Source organism: Piliocolobus tephrosceles, chromosome 5 (genome assembly GCF_002776525.5).
Source record: "Piliocolobus tephrosceles isolate RC106 chromosome 5, ASM277652v3, whole genome shotgun sequence".
Classification (NCBI taxonomy): domain Eukaryota; kingdom Metazoa; phylum Chordata; class Mammalia; order Primates; family Cercopithecidae; genus Piliocolobus; species Piliocolobus tephrosceles.
In genome coordinates, this window is record NC_045438.1 from 26,126,475 (window position 1) to 26,143,196 (window position 16,722).

General features: G+C 38.2%; 2 pseudogenes; both read left to right on the forward strand.

The window, feature by feature from the left end:
• Nucleotides 1-4,805: 4,805 nt before the first annotated feature.
• On the forward strand, nucleotides 4,806-7,451 carry LOC111554953 (annotated as a pseudogene).
• Nucleotides 7,452-9,090: 1,639 nt separating this feature from the next.
• Nucleotides 9,091-9,996, forward strand: LOC111554991 (annotated as a pseudogene).
• Nucleotides 9,997-16,722: the final 6,726 nt, after the last annotated feature.

The window sequence follows — 16,722 nt, forward strand, 5'->3', positions numbered from 1 at the left end:
AATGAGCACCTTAAGCCATGACACTCTTGAACAGGAAAGTCGCTTGATTAAATGATAATTTGGGAGAATTTATCATTTTGCAGAGTAAGTGGGGATGATTAGATATATGATTTATGCTGTAAGTATGTATATGGTTATGTGATACTACAACCTTCCAAGGTTGGAAGCTGTAGATAAGACGGCTTAACTGTTGGACATGTTTGTGAACCTCCCTGATAGTAGCTTGCTTAAGTAAATAGAAAAAAAAGGGTGCCTTGTCTTTTTTCCAAGGATATGGTTACTTGCCAGTTCTCAATTATATCTCCTCAATAAGTACTGACAAAAAGTTGAGATAAAATGTGTAAAAAAAATTACATGAAAGCTATCAAAAGAGGACCAAAGCCCAGTAGGAATTTGGAGGTGGGAAAAAGCTTGGCACCTGGTGAAAATTCCAGGAGGATGGCACAAAAGACATATTTTCAGTACTGTAACTATTTAACAGGCTAACAGATAAAATGGCATATTTTTTTACTCCCACTTAAGTAATGCCTATTCACCCACAGCTGTGGGAGTATAATTGGAGGCAGATGGGGATCTGCAGGGAGGTGTATGTTCAGTGGTGTTAGGCAATACACCAAAATAATAACTTCTGTTAATATTGGTTTGTATTTCATGCAATTCCCCCCAATACCCATATGTGCATTAGTAATTAACTTTTATAGATTGGAATAGACTTTGAGACTAAACAGAAGAGATATTTAAGCATCCTGAGAAGACAGGCAGATGGGATCTAGGAGGGCTGAGTCCAAAATATCTGGTACTTACTCTGCATACCATGGAGAAAGAGGGCAAGTTTTCTAACCCAAGATTTAGTCTTCCTCATTTAAAAAATTTTTCTCCAGTAATATTCTCAGGGCTCATTTATATGTATAGCATTTCGGTTTACCTGCACATACAACTTAGTATGAAAATACCTTTCACTGCAATAAACATTGCGCTAAACTGCAAACTAGAGGTTAATGTACTCTAGTGCTTCATTGCAGAGCCACTGAGAAGAGCTACAGTATCTCTGATGGCTGTGAATTTAGGCCATGGGCACTCAGAAAATTTACAGAAAAATTCCTATGCCTTAGCTGAAGTGTGGAATTACAAAGCTACAAGACTTGGCCAGACACGGTGTCTCACGCCTGTAATCCCAGCACTTCAGGAGGCTGAGGTAGGTGGACCACCTGAGGTCAGGAGTTCAAGGCCAGCATGGCCAACATGGCGAAACCCCGTCTCTACTAAAAATACAAAAATTAGCCGGGTGCAGTAGTGGGTGACTGTAGTCCTAGCTACTCTGGAGGCTGGGGCAGGAGAATCACTTGAACCCGGGAGGTGGAGATTGCAGTGAGCTGAGATTGCACCACTGCATTCCAGCCTGGGCAACAGAGTGAGACTCCGTCACCCTCCCCCCACAAAAAGTCACATAGGAAGACATCAAAGGAGGAAGAATGCAATAAAGAAATTACAAAACAGTCAAAAAGATAATCGTAATTCCTTACCTATCAATGATTACATTAAATGTAAATTAAATTCTCCAATCAAAAATAGAGTGGTTGAATGGATGCAAAAACAAATAAAATTCAACTGTACACTCTCTCTAAGAGTCTCATTTTAGCTTTAAGGACACATATAGTCTGAAAATAAAGAGATGGAAAACATAGTCTGTGTAATCAGTAGCCAAAAGAAAACAGGGATGCCAAATTTATATCAGACAAAATATATTTTATGTCAAAAAGTTTCACAAGAGAAAAGGTCATTATAAAATGATCTAGGGGTCAATTCACCAAGAGGATGTATTAATCATAGATTCATATGTGCCCAATATCAGAGCACTTAAATATATAAATCAAATATTAGCAGAACTGAAGGAAGAAATGGACAGCAATATAATAATAGTAGGGGACTTCAGCATCTTATTTGCAACAATAGCTAGATCATCTAGACAGAAAATAAACAGCAGAGTTGAATAACATGGTAGACCAAATAGAACTAAGAAACATACAGATTATGCCATCCCACACTAGTGGAATACACATTCTTCTCATGTGCACAAAACATTATGCAGGATAGATCCTGTGTTAGGCCACAAAACAAGTTTTAGCACATTTAAGAAGCTTGAAGTCGTGTCATGATATAAAACTAGAAATTAATAACGAGGCAAATTGGAAAATTTGCAAATATATGAAACTTAACACACTACTGACAACCAATGTGTTACAAAAGAAATTTTAAAATTAAAAAAAACATTGAGACAAAGGAAAATGAAAAAAATATCAAAATTTATGGGATATAACAAACATAGCTCTAAGAGGGGAGTTTATAGAGACAAATGAATGCCTATAAGAGAAGAGGAAGATCTTGAACAACCTTTCTTGATGCCACAGGGAACTAGAAAAAGAAGAAGCTAAGCCTAAAGTTACAGAAGAAAAGAAATAATAAAGATCAGAGCAGAAATAAAGGAAATGGAGATAATAAAAATAACAGAAATCAAAGAAACAGTTGGTTTTTTGAAAACATAAACAAAAATTGACAAACCTTTAGCTAAACTGTGAAAAAAATGAGAGAAGACTAAAAATTATAAATGAAAGAGAAAGCATTATAACGGATACAGAAATATAAAGGATCCTAAGAGCCTATTATAAACAATTATACAACAATATATTCGGTAACCTAGAAGAAATAGATAAATTTCCATAAATATACAGTCTACCAAGATTAAATCATGAAGAAAGAGAATATTTGAACAGAGCAGTAATGAGTGAGAGGTTAAATTTATAATAAAAAAAATACGAACAACAGCAAAAAAAAAAAAAACCCGGGAGAAGATGGCGTCACTGGTTAATTTTACCAAACACCTAAAAAAGAATTAACGCTAATTGCTCTTACTCTTTCAAAAAGTTAAAGAGAAGACAAGACTTCCAAAGTAATTTTATGAAGCCAGCATTACTTTGTTACAAAAGCCAGGGAAGGAAGAAAAGTATAAGCCAATATCCCTGATACTGTCTCAACAAATTAGGTATGGAAGGTTTCTTGGTTTGTTTTCTCTTGCTTATACTGCTTATACAGAAACTGAAACTGGGTAATTTGTGAAGAAAAGAAATTTATTTTTCACAGTTATGGAGGCTGAGAAGTCCAAGGGTAGGGGTTGTATCTGGTGAGTGCCTTCTTGCTGATAGGAACTCTGTAGAGTCATTAACCAACTCAGGTCATCACATGGGGAGGAGCTGAAGATGCTAGCTCAGATCTCTCTTCCTTTTTTGTGAAGCCACCAGTCCTCCCATGATCATCTATTAACCCATTAATTCATAAATGGATTAGTCTATTCATGAGGGCTCAGCCCCACCTCTCAGTACTGCCACTGTGAGGATTAAATTTCACCGTGAGTTTTGGAGGAAAAAATATTCAAACCATAGCAGAAGGAGTGTATCTCAACATAATAAAGACCATATGTGACAAGTTCACAGCTAATATGTCATATTAAATAGTACAAAACTGATAGTTTTTCTTCTAAGATCAGGAACAAGATAAGGGTGCCCACTCTTGCCCTTTCTATTCAATATAATACAGGAAGTCCTAGCCACAGCAATTGCGGGGGGGGGAAAAAAAAAAAAAGACAAGCAGATTGGAAAGGAAGGAGTGAAATTATCTGTTTGCAGATAACATAATCTTGTATATAGAAAACCCTAACAACTCCACCAAATAACTCTTAGAACTAACACACAAATTCAATAAAGTTACAGAATAAAAATCAACAAGTAAAAATCAGTTGCATTTTTATACACTAACAATGAGCTATCAATAAAAATAAGTTAACAACACAATCTCATTTGCAATACCATTAGAAAGAATAAAATACTTAGGAATAAATTTGACCAAGGAGATGAAATACCTACACACTGAAAACTATAAAACACTGATGGATGATGTTGAACAAGACACAGATAAATGGAAACATATTTCACTTTCATGGATTAGAGATATTAATATTGTTAAAGTATTCATACTACCCAGAGTAATGTGGAGATTCAATACAAATTCGTATGAAAATTCCAATGACATTTTTTCACAGAAATAGGAAAAGCAGTCCTAAAATTTGTATGGAACCACGAAAGCCTCAAATAGCCAAAGCAGTCATAAGCAAAAAGGAATAAAGCAAGAGGTGTCACACTACTTTATTTCAAAATGTACTACAAAGTTAACAAAATCAAAACAGCATGGTGCTGATATAAAAATGCATGTGCAAACCAATACAACAGAATTGAGAGCCAGAAATGAATCTACACATTTTTGGTCAATTCATGTTTGACAAAGATACCAAGAAGACACAATGGGAAAGGTCACTCTCTTTAATAAATGTTATTGGGACAACTAGATAACCACATACAGAAAATAAAATTGGATCCTTATCTCATACTATATCCAAAAATCAAATTAAAATGGATTAAATACTTAAATGTAAGACATGAAACTGTAAAACTAAGAGGAGAAAAACAGAAAAAGGTAAAAAGCCTTCTTGATATGGATCTGGGTGTGATTTTTAAAAAATATGACCCCAAAGCATAGGCAACAAAAGCAGAAGTAGACAAATGGGACTGCATCAAAATAAAAAGCATCTATCTGCACAAAAAAGGCTCAGTAGAGTGAATAGACCAGCTGTGGAATGGGAGACAATATTTGCAAACCATACTTCTTAAAAGGGGTGAATATTCTAGTTTATAAGGAAATTGAGCTTCCCACTGCCACCACTGCTGCCCCCTAGAGACTGCTGAGCCCCTGTTGGTCTGCCGCCACCACCCAATCCAGAAACAGAACATCTAGTCATGGATAAAAATGAGCTGGTTCAGAAGGCCAAACTGGCCGAGCAGGCTGAGCGATATGATGACATGGTAGCCTGCATGAGATCTGTAATAGAGCAAGAAGCTGAATTATCCAGTGAGGAGAGGAACCTTCTCTCAGTTGCTTGCAAAAATGTTGTAGGAGCCCGTAGGTCATCTTGAAGGTCGTTTCAAGTATTGAACAAAAGATGGAAGGTGCTGAGAAAAAACAGCAGATGGCCCAACAATACAGAGAAAATTGAGACAGAGCTAATAGATACCTGCAATGATGTACTGTCTCTTTTGGAAAAGGTCTTGATCCCCAATGCTTCACAAGAAGAGAGCAAAGTCTTCTATTTGAAAATGAAAGGAGATTACTACTGTTACTTGGCTGAGGTTGCTGCTGGTGATGACAAGAAAGGGATTGTGAATCAGTCACAACAATCCTACCAAGAAGCTTTTGAAATCAGCAAAAAGGAAATGCAACAAACACATCCTATCAGGTTGGGTCTGGCCCTTAACTTCTCTGTGTTCTATTGTGAGAATCTAAACTCCCCAGAGAAAGCCCGCTGTTGGCCAGGTGTGGTGCTCACACCTGTAATCCCAGCACTTTGGGAGGCTGAGGTAGGTGGATCATGAGGTCAGGAGTTCGAGACCAGCCTGACCAACATGGTGAAACCCCGTCTCTACTAAAAAAAACCATTCATACTTGCTGGCCATGTACTTGGAAAAAGGCCGCATGATCTTTCTGGCTCCACTCAATGTCTAAGACACCCTGCTTCCTTTGCTTGCATCCCACGAACTATTTCCCTCATCCTGTTTACTGCAGCTCATCTCTCCTTAATTGATGAGATTGTGTTTATCTCCCTTTAAAACCCTACCTATCCTAAATGACCTGTCATTGTCTGTCTTTGAAATCCTTCCTCTTTCTCTTCCTCTATTCTCTAAATAATAATGGGGCTAAGTTATATCTAAAGACACTTTTCAAAATATTTCCTCAGTACTTTGCAGAAAACACCAAACAAAAATGCCATTTTAAAAGAGGTGTATTTTTTCTACACCTCTTTAGAATGTAAGCTGCTTTTCTACACCTTTTTAGAATGTAAGCTTCTCAAAAGCAGGGACAATGTTTTCTGTATGTTCTGTTGTGCCTAGTACACCATAAATGCTCAATAAATATTGATGATGGGAGGCAGTGAGTCTTGATGATAAGGGTGAGAAACTGAAGTACCCCCCATAAAAAATTCTAGTATATAAGGAAATCAAATAATAGCAAGAAAGCAAGTAACCTGATTTTAAAATGAGCTAAGCTCTTGAAAAGACTTTTCTCTAAAGAAAACATACAAATGGCAACGTGTATATGAAAAAATGCTCAACATCACTAATCATCAGTGAAATGAAAATCAAAACCCCAAGAATCTATCACCCCACACCTGTTAGAATGGCTATCATCAAAAACACAAAAAATAATGAGTGTTGGCAAAGATGTGGAGAAAAGGAAACCCTAACACACTGTTGGTGGGAATGTAAATTAGAACAGCCATATGAAAAATAGTATATGGAAGTTCATGAAAAAATTAAAAATAAAATGATCGTATGAGCCAGCATTTTTACTTCTGAGTTTTAAAAACCTATAGTATATACACAAAGAAAAAAATGTATTTTCTTTTTTATTTTTTTGACTGAGTCTCACTCTTGTCATCCAGACTGGAGTGCAGTGGCATGATCTCGGCTCACTGCAACCTCCACCTCCCAGGTTCAAGCGATTCTCTTGCCTCAGCCTCCCGAGTAGCTGGGACTACAGTTGCCCACCACCATGCCTGGCTAATTTTTGTACTTTTAGTAGAGACGGGATTTCACCATGTTCTTCAGACTGGTCTCGAGCTCCTGACCTCCAGCGATCCACCCACCTCAGCCTCCCAAAGTGCTGGGATTACAGGCATGAGCCACCGGGCTGGGCCATATTTTCTTTATTCAAAGGAAGTAGAATCAGTATGTCAAAGAGATATCTACACCTTCATGTGCATTGTAGCATCATTCGCAATAACTAAGATATGGAATCAACCTAAGTGTCCATTGAGGGATGAATGGATAAAGAAGATGTGGTATATATGTACAATAGAGTACTAGTTAGGCTTAAGTAATAAAACATTCCTGTTATTTTCAACAACATGAGGGAACTTGGCAACATTATGCTAACTGAAATAATCCTGGCAGAGAAAGACAATACTGTATGATATTACTTACATGTGGAATCCAAAGAAGTTCAACTCATAGAAGCAGAGAGTAAAATAGTAGTTACCAGGGGCTAGGGTGGGGGTGAGGTGGAAGAAAATGTAGAGATGTTGGTCTAAAGGTATAATATTTCAATTAGGATGAATGAGTTACGGAGATGTGTTGTACAGCATGGTGACCATAGTTAATAATGTATTGTATACTTGAAAATTGCTAAGAGAGTATATTTTAAATGCTATTGCCACAAAAAAAAAGATAAATATATGCAGTGCTAAATGTGTTGATTACTTTGGCTTAAACATTTCACAATGTATACATATGTTTAAACATCACATTGTACACCATAAATATAAACAATTTTTGTCAATTATAGCTTAAGAAGACAGAGGGGGAAAAAAGACAATCTGTGAAATGGATGAAAACAAAATCCCAGCACAACAAAAAAAGTATGGGATATGGCTAAAACAATAGTTAAAGGGGGAATTTATAGCTGTAAATACCTATACAAGAAAATCTCCAATCAATAATAAGACCTCCAATTTTAAGACACTGAAAACAAAACAGTAAACTAAATCTAAAACAAGCAGAAGGAAGGAAATAAGCAAGATTGGGATGTGATATGGGTTTGGGTCCATGTCCCCACCCAAATCTCACCTTAAATTATAATCTCTGCATGTCAAGAGAGGGACCTGGTGGGAGGTGATTGGATCATGGAGGTGGTTTCTCCCATGCTGTTCTTGTGATAGTTAGGAAGTTCCCACAAGATCTGATAGTTTTAAAAGTGGCAGTTTTTTTCTGCACTCACCAGGTCTCTCCTGCCACCTTGTGAAGAAGGTGTCTGCTTCCCCTTCACCTTTCTCCATGATCATAAACTTCCTGAGGCCTCCAAAGTCATGCAGAACTGTGAGTCAATTAAACCTCTTTGCTTATAAATTACCCAGTCTCAGGTAAGTATCTTTATAGCAGTGTGAAAATTGACTAATACAGAGAATTGGTACTAGGAGTGTGGTCATGCTATAAAGATAACCTGAAAATGTTGAAGTGACTTTAGAACTGGGCAACAGGAAGAGGTTGGAATAGTTTGGAGAACTCAGAAGAAGACAGAAAGATGCGGGAAAATTTGGAACTTCTTAGAGACTTGTTAAATGGTTACAACCAAAATGCCGACAGTGATATAGACAATGAAGTCCAGGCTGAGGTGGTTTTGTTAACTGAAAAGGGGTCCTGATCCAGTCCCCAAGAGAGGGTTCTTGGATATCACACAAGAAATAATTCAGGGTTAGTCCACAGTGCAAAGTAAAAACACGTTTATTAAGAAAGTAAAGCAGTGAAAGGACAGCTACTCCATAGACAGAGTAGGATGTTCCTGAAAGTAAGAAGAGGAACCCTTCCACCCTAGGTACAATGCTTGTATATTTATAGGATAAAAATAGCTCTTAGGGAGATGTGCTCTGCTACAAGAGTTTGTGATAAAGGATTAATTTTCTTAATTACTATATTTTATAAGAATCAATATTATTATCTTTAAAGCAAAATTAGGAATGTCCTTGTTCTCCAGATATCAGGATATCTGGACAATCCCAAGTCTGGGTCTGTTTCAATAAACGTCATAAATTTGTTCCCTTAACCAAAAACATCTAGAGGCTAGTAACATCTAATTTTCTGGAAATGTAGCCCAGCAAGTCTCAGCCTCATTTTCCTAGTCCTCACTCAAAATGGAGTCGCTTTGCTCGAAAGCCTCTGGCAGTTTTAGATGGAGATGAGGAACTTTTTGGAAAATGGAGCAAAGGTCACTTATGCTATGCTTTAGCAAAGATACAGGCAGCTTTTTGTCTCTGCCCTAGAGATCTGTGGAAGTTTGAACTTGAGAGAGATTATTTAGGGTATCTGGCAGAAGAAATTTCTAAGCAGCCAAGCATTCAAGATGTGGCCTGACTGATTCTGAAAGCATTCAGCTATATGCACTCACAAAGATATGGTTCAAAATTGGAACTTATATTTAAAAGGGAAGCAGAAATCTCTGTTCCACAGGATGGGGTTTGTTAAAGTTGTTAAGAATAAGGCCTACTTTGAGAGATACCAAGTGAAATTTAGAAGACGATGAGAGGGTAAAAATGATTACTGTGCTCAGAAATGCTTGGTGATACAGGATAAAAATAAATACAACACACTCAAATATAGGATGATCGTTCATGTAACAAAAAGAGGTATCATTTGTCAGATTGCTTATGCCTGTATAGAGGGGAATATGATAGTCTGTGCAGCATATGCACTTGAACTGCCAAAATACGGTGTGAAGGTTGACCTGACAAATTATGCTGCAGCATATTATACTGGCCTGCTGCTGACCCACAGTCTTCTCAAAAGGTTTGATGTGGACAAGATCTATGAAGGCCAAGTGAAGGTGACTGGCAATGAATACAACATGGAAAGCATTGATGGTCATCCGGGTGCCTTTACCTGCTGTTTGGATGCAGGCCTTGCCAGAACTACCACTGGCAATAAAGTTTTTGGTGCCCTGAAGGGAGCTGTAGATGGAGGCTTGCGTATCCCTCACAGTACCAAATGATTCCCTGGTTATGATTCTGAAAGCAAAGAATTTAATTCAGAAGTACACCAGAAGCACATCATGGGCCAGAATGTTGCAGATTACATATGCTACTTAATGGAAGAAGGTGAAGATGCTTACAAGAAACAGTTCTCTCAATACATAAAGAAGAGTATAACTCTAGACATGATGGAAGTGTATAAGAAAGCTCGTGCTGCTATATGAGAGAATGCAGTCTACAAAAAGAAGCCCAAGAAAGAAATTAGAAAGAAGAAGTGTAACCATCCCAAAATGTCCCTTGCTCAGAAGAAAGATTAGGTAGCTCAAAAGAAGACAGGCTTCCTTAGAGCTCAGGAGCAGACTGCTGAGAGCTAAACCAATTTTCTATAAGGGTTTTCAGATAAAGACAATAAACTTATGGACAGAAAAAAAAGGGGGGGGAAACAGAGCATAAAAGTTTGGAAAACTTGTAGCCTAACTGTATGGTAGAAAAGGAAAACCCATTTTCTGAGAGGAATTTTAGCCAGCTACAGAAATTTGTATAAGTAATGAGGAGCTGAATGTTAATAGCCAAGACAATGGGGAATTGTCTCCAGGGCATGTCAGAGATCTTCACAGCAGCCCCTTCCATCACAGGCCCAGAGGCCTAGGAAGGAAAAATGGTTTCCTGGAGTAGGCCCAGGGCCCTGCTACTCTGCGCAGCCTCAGGATCCAGCACACTCTGTCTCAGCCACTCCAACTCCAGCTGTGGCTAAAAGGAGTCAAGGTACAGTTCGGGGTCATTGCTTCAGAGGATGCTAACCCCAAGCCTTGGTGGCTTCTATGTGGTGTTGGGCCTGCAGGTGCACAGAAGACAAGAGCAGAGGTTTGGAAGCCTCCACCTAGATTTCAGAGGATGTATGGAAACATCTGGATGACCAGGCAGAAGTCTGCTGCAGGGTCAGAGCCCTCATGGAGAATTTCTGCTAGAGCAGCGTAGAAGGGAAATACGGGGTTGGAGCTCCCACACAGAGTCTTCACTGGGACACTGCCTAGTGGAGCTGTGAGAAGAAGACCACTGTCCTCCAGGCTACAGAAAGGTAGATCCACTGACAGATTGCACCATACACCTGGAAAAGCTGCAGGCACTCAACACTAGCCTGTGAAAACAGCCACGGGGGCTGTACCCTCAGAGTCACAGGGGCAGAGCTACCCAGCACTGTGGTAGGTCACCCCTTCCATCAGCATGTTTAGGATGTTAGAGATGGAGTCAAAAGAAATCATTTTGGAGTTTTAAGATTTAATGAGTGCCCTGACAGGTTTTGGACTTGCATGGGGCCTGTATCCCCATTGTTTTGGCCAATTTCTCCCATTTAGAATAGGAACATTTACCCAATGCCAGTACCCCCATTGTATCTTGGAAGTAACTAACTTGCTTTTGATTTTACAGGCTGATAGGTGGAAGGGACTTGACTTGTGTCAGAAGAGACTTTGGATTTGGACTTTTGGTTTAATACCATCATCAGTTAAGACTTTGGGGGACTGTTGGGAAGGCATGATTGTGATTTGAAATATGAGAATGACACAAGATTTGGGAGGGTCCAGGGTCAGAATAATATGGTTTGACTCTGTGTCCCCACCCAAATGTCATCTCAAATTATAATCCCCATGTGTTGAGGGAGAGACTTAGTAGGAGGTGATTGGATCATGGGGGACATTTTCCCCCATACTTTACTCGTGCCAGTTTTCTTTGCACTAATTTAAACTTACTTCAGTTGTCTAAAAGACACCCTAATTGTGAATCCTCTGGGATGTTCACTGTTGTCCCCATGTACACTAAGAATCTCCACAGGGGGTTTTAGTTAGCCTAAGTTTAGCAAATGCCTAGTTACTTTTCCCTTTTTAAATTCACATTTTCTACAGATAGCAAGGTGTTACAAAAGTAGATTACAAACTACAAATGGCAGTTGGATGTTGAGCCTAAATTCCACAGAGAGTGAACGATATACAAGGGGGGACTAACAAATAGTGATTGTAGAAAGGAGGAAGGGAAGGGTAAACTGCATTGCCCAAGGGGAGACTTCGGAGGCCCTGACTTGCTGGAGAACCTACCCAGAAGTGGAGACACCAAAAAATATTCAGGTGGCCACTTGCCTATCACTGTAGGTGCTGTTCATCAGGCCAGGAGTCTGGGAACTCTCAGTTTCTTTGAACAAGAAAGGGCTTGAGCAAGGCAGTTATATGACAGCACATAGGAAGGGGCTTGCAGCTGACTATTAGGAAAATAATACTTCCAACTTTAAGGTAGAAAATGGCAAGACCAATAGTCCCCTAGGGGGAGGGACTATAACCCAGAGTCCTAGAGGGAATGTCAATGCTGGAAACCCCAGAGCATTTAGTGGAGTGACCAAAAATACCTATGCTGAAAACCTAGAGTGTCCGAAGTTCAGCCAATGAGTGTTCTCTCACCAAATGCCAAAAACCTTGAGGCACCCCAGGGATGGCCAAGAGTGAACCCCAGACCAAGTTGGAATTGCAGAACAATTTGACTCTGGTGTTCTAGAGTCCACACAATGGGGGATCTCTCACTACCAAGTATCCCGCCTTAAACAATTGCCAAATACAGTTAACGGAAAGTGAAAGCAAACATGACCACAAACAGATGATTGCAATCAAAACATACATTTTTAGAACTAAAAACAAAACAAATGGGGAGCAACAAAATGAAGTGGGGCAGGGGGGAAACAGGAAAAGTGGTGACAAGGATGTGCTTCAAGTAAAAGTTACTGCGGCTAACTTTTAACTGACCACTTAGCCAAAGGCCTTTATTTCCTACCTTACCTAATAAAGGTTGGGGAGGAGAAGAGAGGAGACATTCACCCATTGCACCAACTGATCTCCCATGCATGACTTGGGTATAGGTCTCTCCAGGTTCCCCCAGCTTGGGTGGGCTCAGCTGCCATATTGTGAGAGGGGCAGCACAGGGACCTGTAATCCACTGACCTGCTGGTTGGAGCAGTGGGTTCCATGAGGCAGCAGCACCATGGCTACTTGCTCTTCCACTTTGCACTGCTGCCTGCCAGGGAAGGATGATGGCTCTTAAAAGAGTCTTTGGTTATTGTTATAGCTCTGTAGTATTAGAAGCTATTTATTGTTACAGCCTCAGTGTTACAGCTCTTGCAGCCTCAAGATCACAGACTTTTTTGCTGTCTCTCTCCTTGTGATATTGCAGATTGCCATCTTTCACTCTCACCAACTGCTGTCTCTTGTTGTTATCTCACTGCCTTTCTGACTGCCATCTTTCATTGTCTCTCTCCAATCGCTACCTCTCTGTACTGTCTCAGCATCCAGGTCTCACCATCTCCACCAATCAATAACTGCCATCTCCACCAATCACTGCCATCTCCACTGTCTTCCTCCCTTCACTGGTCACCAGATGATGCAAGACATGCAAGCCCCAAAATTGAGTCCTAGCCCGGGCGGTTTCTTGGCTTAGCCCAGGAAATAATTCAAGGGCGAGCCAGTGGCATTAAACAGCAACTTTTATTGAAGTGGCAGCATACAGCAGCAGCAGCAGAAGTACTGCTCCTTGCAGAGCAGGGCTACTCCATACTCCCAGAATAACAGCCCAGAGAGAGTTTTGCAGTCATATTTATTCCCACTGTTAATTATATGAAAATTAAGGGGTGGTTTGTGCAAAAATTTATACAATGAGAGTGGTAACTTCTGGGTTGTCAGGTCATTGCTATGGAAAGGGATGGTATGTTGTTGCCATGGCAATGGTAAACTGACATGACACATTAGTGGGCATGTCTTATGGGCAGGTGCTTCTGCATCAGATCTGTTTTAGCTAGTACTCAATTTGGTCCAGTGTCTGAGCCCCATGTTGAGTCCTGCCTCCTATCTCATTTTTAAGGTTCAAATATGCCATAGCATGTACCAGTACTTCGTTCCTTCTAATTGGCAAATAATATTCCCATTTGTGGCTAAATCGTATTTTATTTATCCAATTATCAACTGATAGATATTTGCATTTTTACACTTTTTAGCTATTACAAATAAAATGCTCCTATCAGCATTTGTGAGTAAGTTTTTGTGTGGACGTAAGCTTTCATATCTTCTGGGCACACACCTAAGAGTGGAATTGCTGAGTCATATGGTAACTCTATATTTAACCTTTTGAGGGACTACCAAACAGTTTTGCAAAGTGGCTGTCCCATTTTACATTTCTGCCAACAGTGTTTCAATTTGTCCACAACTTCTCCAACACTTGATATTTCAGTGTTTTTGACTATAGCCATGTTAGGGAGTGTGAAGAGGTATCTCATTGTGGTTTTCATTTGTGTTTTCCTTATAGTTAATTGATTTTGGCATATCTTGATGTATTTATTGGCCATTCACATATCTTATTTGGAGAAGTGTTTACTTATATCTTTTGCCTTTATATCTTTTGCCTATCTTTTAAATTATGTAATTTATATTTTAATTATGGACTTGTGAAGGTTATTTTTATATTCTACATATGAATCTCTTCTCAGATATATGACTGCTAAATATTTTTTTCACATTACATGGTTGTCTTTTACTTTCTTGCTGGTGTCTTTTGAAACACAAATGTTTTACATGATGATTTAATCCAATTTATCTGTTTTTTTTTTTTTTGTCGCTTGAGCTTTTAGTGTCACGTCTAAGAAACTGTTACCTACTACAGGGTTGTTAAGATTTATCCTTATATTTTCTTCTAACAGTTTTATACCTTTAGCTCTTACATTTAGGACTTCGATTCATTTTGAGTAGATGTTTGTAAGTGGTATGATGTAGGGGCCCACATTCACTCTTTTGCATGTAGATATCTCACCGTCCCAGAACCACTTTTAAAAAAAATTATTTTAATTGACACATAATGATAGTACCTATTTATATGGTAAAATGTGATGTTTTGATAGCTGTATACATTGTACAGTGATCAAATAAAGGTAATTAGCATACTCATTACCTCAAATGTTTATCATTTATTTGTGGTAGGAACATACAAAATCCTCTCTTTCTGCTCTTTTGAGATATACAATACTTTTTTGTTGATTATAGTCACCCTACTGTACTACAGGACATCAGAACCTTTTCTTCCTTTCTGACTGTAACTTTGTACTTGTTGACCATCCTCTCCCCTTTCCTCCTTACTTCTACTCTCCCCAGTTTCTGGTGACCATTATTCTATTCACTACTTCTATGAGATTTTTTTAATGTGTTTAGATTATGCATATGAGTAAGAACATGTGGTATTTGTCTTTCTGTGCCTGGCTTATTTCACTGAACATAATGTCTCCAAGTTTATCCATGTTGTAACAAATGACAAGATTTCCTTCCTTTTTATGGCTGAATAATATTCCATTATATTATATCACATTTTCTTTATCCATTCACCCATTGTTGAGCACTTAGATTGATTCCATATCTTGGCTATTGTGAATAGTAATGCAATAAACATGAGAGTGCAGATGTCTCTTTGATATACTGATTTTATTTCCTTCAGATATATAGCCAATAGTGGGATTGTTGGATCATATGATAGTTCTATTTTTAATTTTTCAGGAACCTCCATACTGTTTCCCATAATGACTGTACTAATTTACATTCCCACCAACAGTGTATTAAGGTTTCCCTTTTCTCCACATAATTGCTAACACTTGTTATCTGTTGTCTTTTTTAAAACAGCTATTCTAACTGGAGTGAGGGCATGTCTCATTGTTTTGGTTTGCATTTACATGGTTATTAGTGACCAGGGTCATTATCCCTGATGATAAGTGATATTTAGTATTTTTAATATGCCTGTTGGCCATTTGTATGTCTTCTTTTGGAAAATGCCTGTTAAAGTCTTTTGACCATTTTTAAAATGAGGTTGTTTATTTTTTGTTTGTTGATTCAAGGTCATTATATATTCTGAATAGTAATGCCTTGTCAATGTATAGTTTTGAATATTTTATCCCATCCTGTAGGTTGCCTCTTCACTCTGTTGATTGTTTTCTTTGCTGTGTAGAAGCTTTTTAGTTTGGCGTATGTCAATTTCTATGTTTGGTTTTGTTGCCTGTGTTTTGAGGTCTTATCAAAAAAATTCTTGCCTAGTCCAATGACATGAAGCATTTTCTCTATGTTTTCTTCTGTAATTTCATAGTCTTGGGTCTTATATTTAAGTTTTTTAAGTCATTTTGAGTTGATTTTTGTATGGTGAAAGATAGGGATCTAGTATTCTTCTGCATATGGATATTCAATTTCCTTAGCACCATTTATTAAAGAAATTGTCCTTTCCCCATTGTGTGTTCTTGGCACCTTTGTCCAAAATCAGTTGGCTGTAGATGTGTGGATTTATTTCTGGGCTCTGTATTCTGTTCCATTGTTTTTTATGCCTGTTCTTCTGCCAATACATGCTGTTTTGGTTACTGTAGGCTTGTGATATATTTTGAAGTTCGCTGGTATGATGCCTCCAGCTTTGTTGTTGTGGGGTTTTTTTGCTCAAGATTGGTTTGGTTATTCAGAGATTTTTGTCATTCTATGTGAATTTTAGGACTGCATTTCTATTTCTGTGAAGGATGTCATTGGAAATTTGACAGAGATTACAGAGAATCTTTACATACTTTGGTATGATATGGACATTTTAACAATATTAATTCTTCCAATCTATGAACATGGATATCTTTCTATTTATTTGTGTCCTCTTCAATTTCTTTCATCAGTATTCTACAGTTTTTACCTCTCTGGTTAACTTTATTCCTAGGTATCTTATAGATTTTTGTAGTTATTATAAATGGAATTGTTTTTTATTTCTTTTTCAGATTGTTCACTATTAGGGTATAAAAATGCTATTGACTTTTGCATATTTACTTTTACCCTGCAACTTCAGTGAATTCACTTATTAGTTTTAGCAATTTTTTGGTAGAGTCTTTTGGTTTACCCCTACATAAGATCATATTGTCTGCAAACAGACAATTTGACTTCCTCCCTTCCAATTTGGAAGACTTTTATTTTCTTTTGTGTAATTTCTGTGGCTATGACTTCCAATATTATGTTGAATAGACGTGATGGAAGTGTGCATTCTTGTCTTTCTCCAGATCTTAGAGAAAAAGC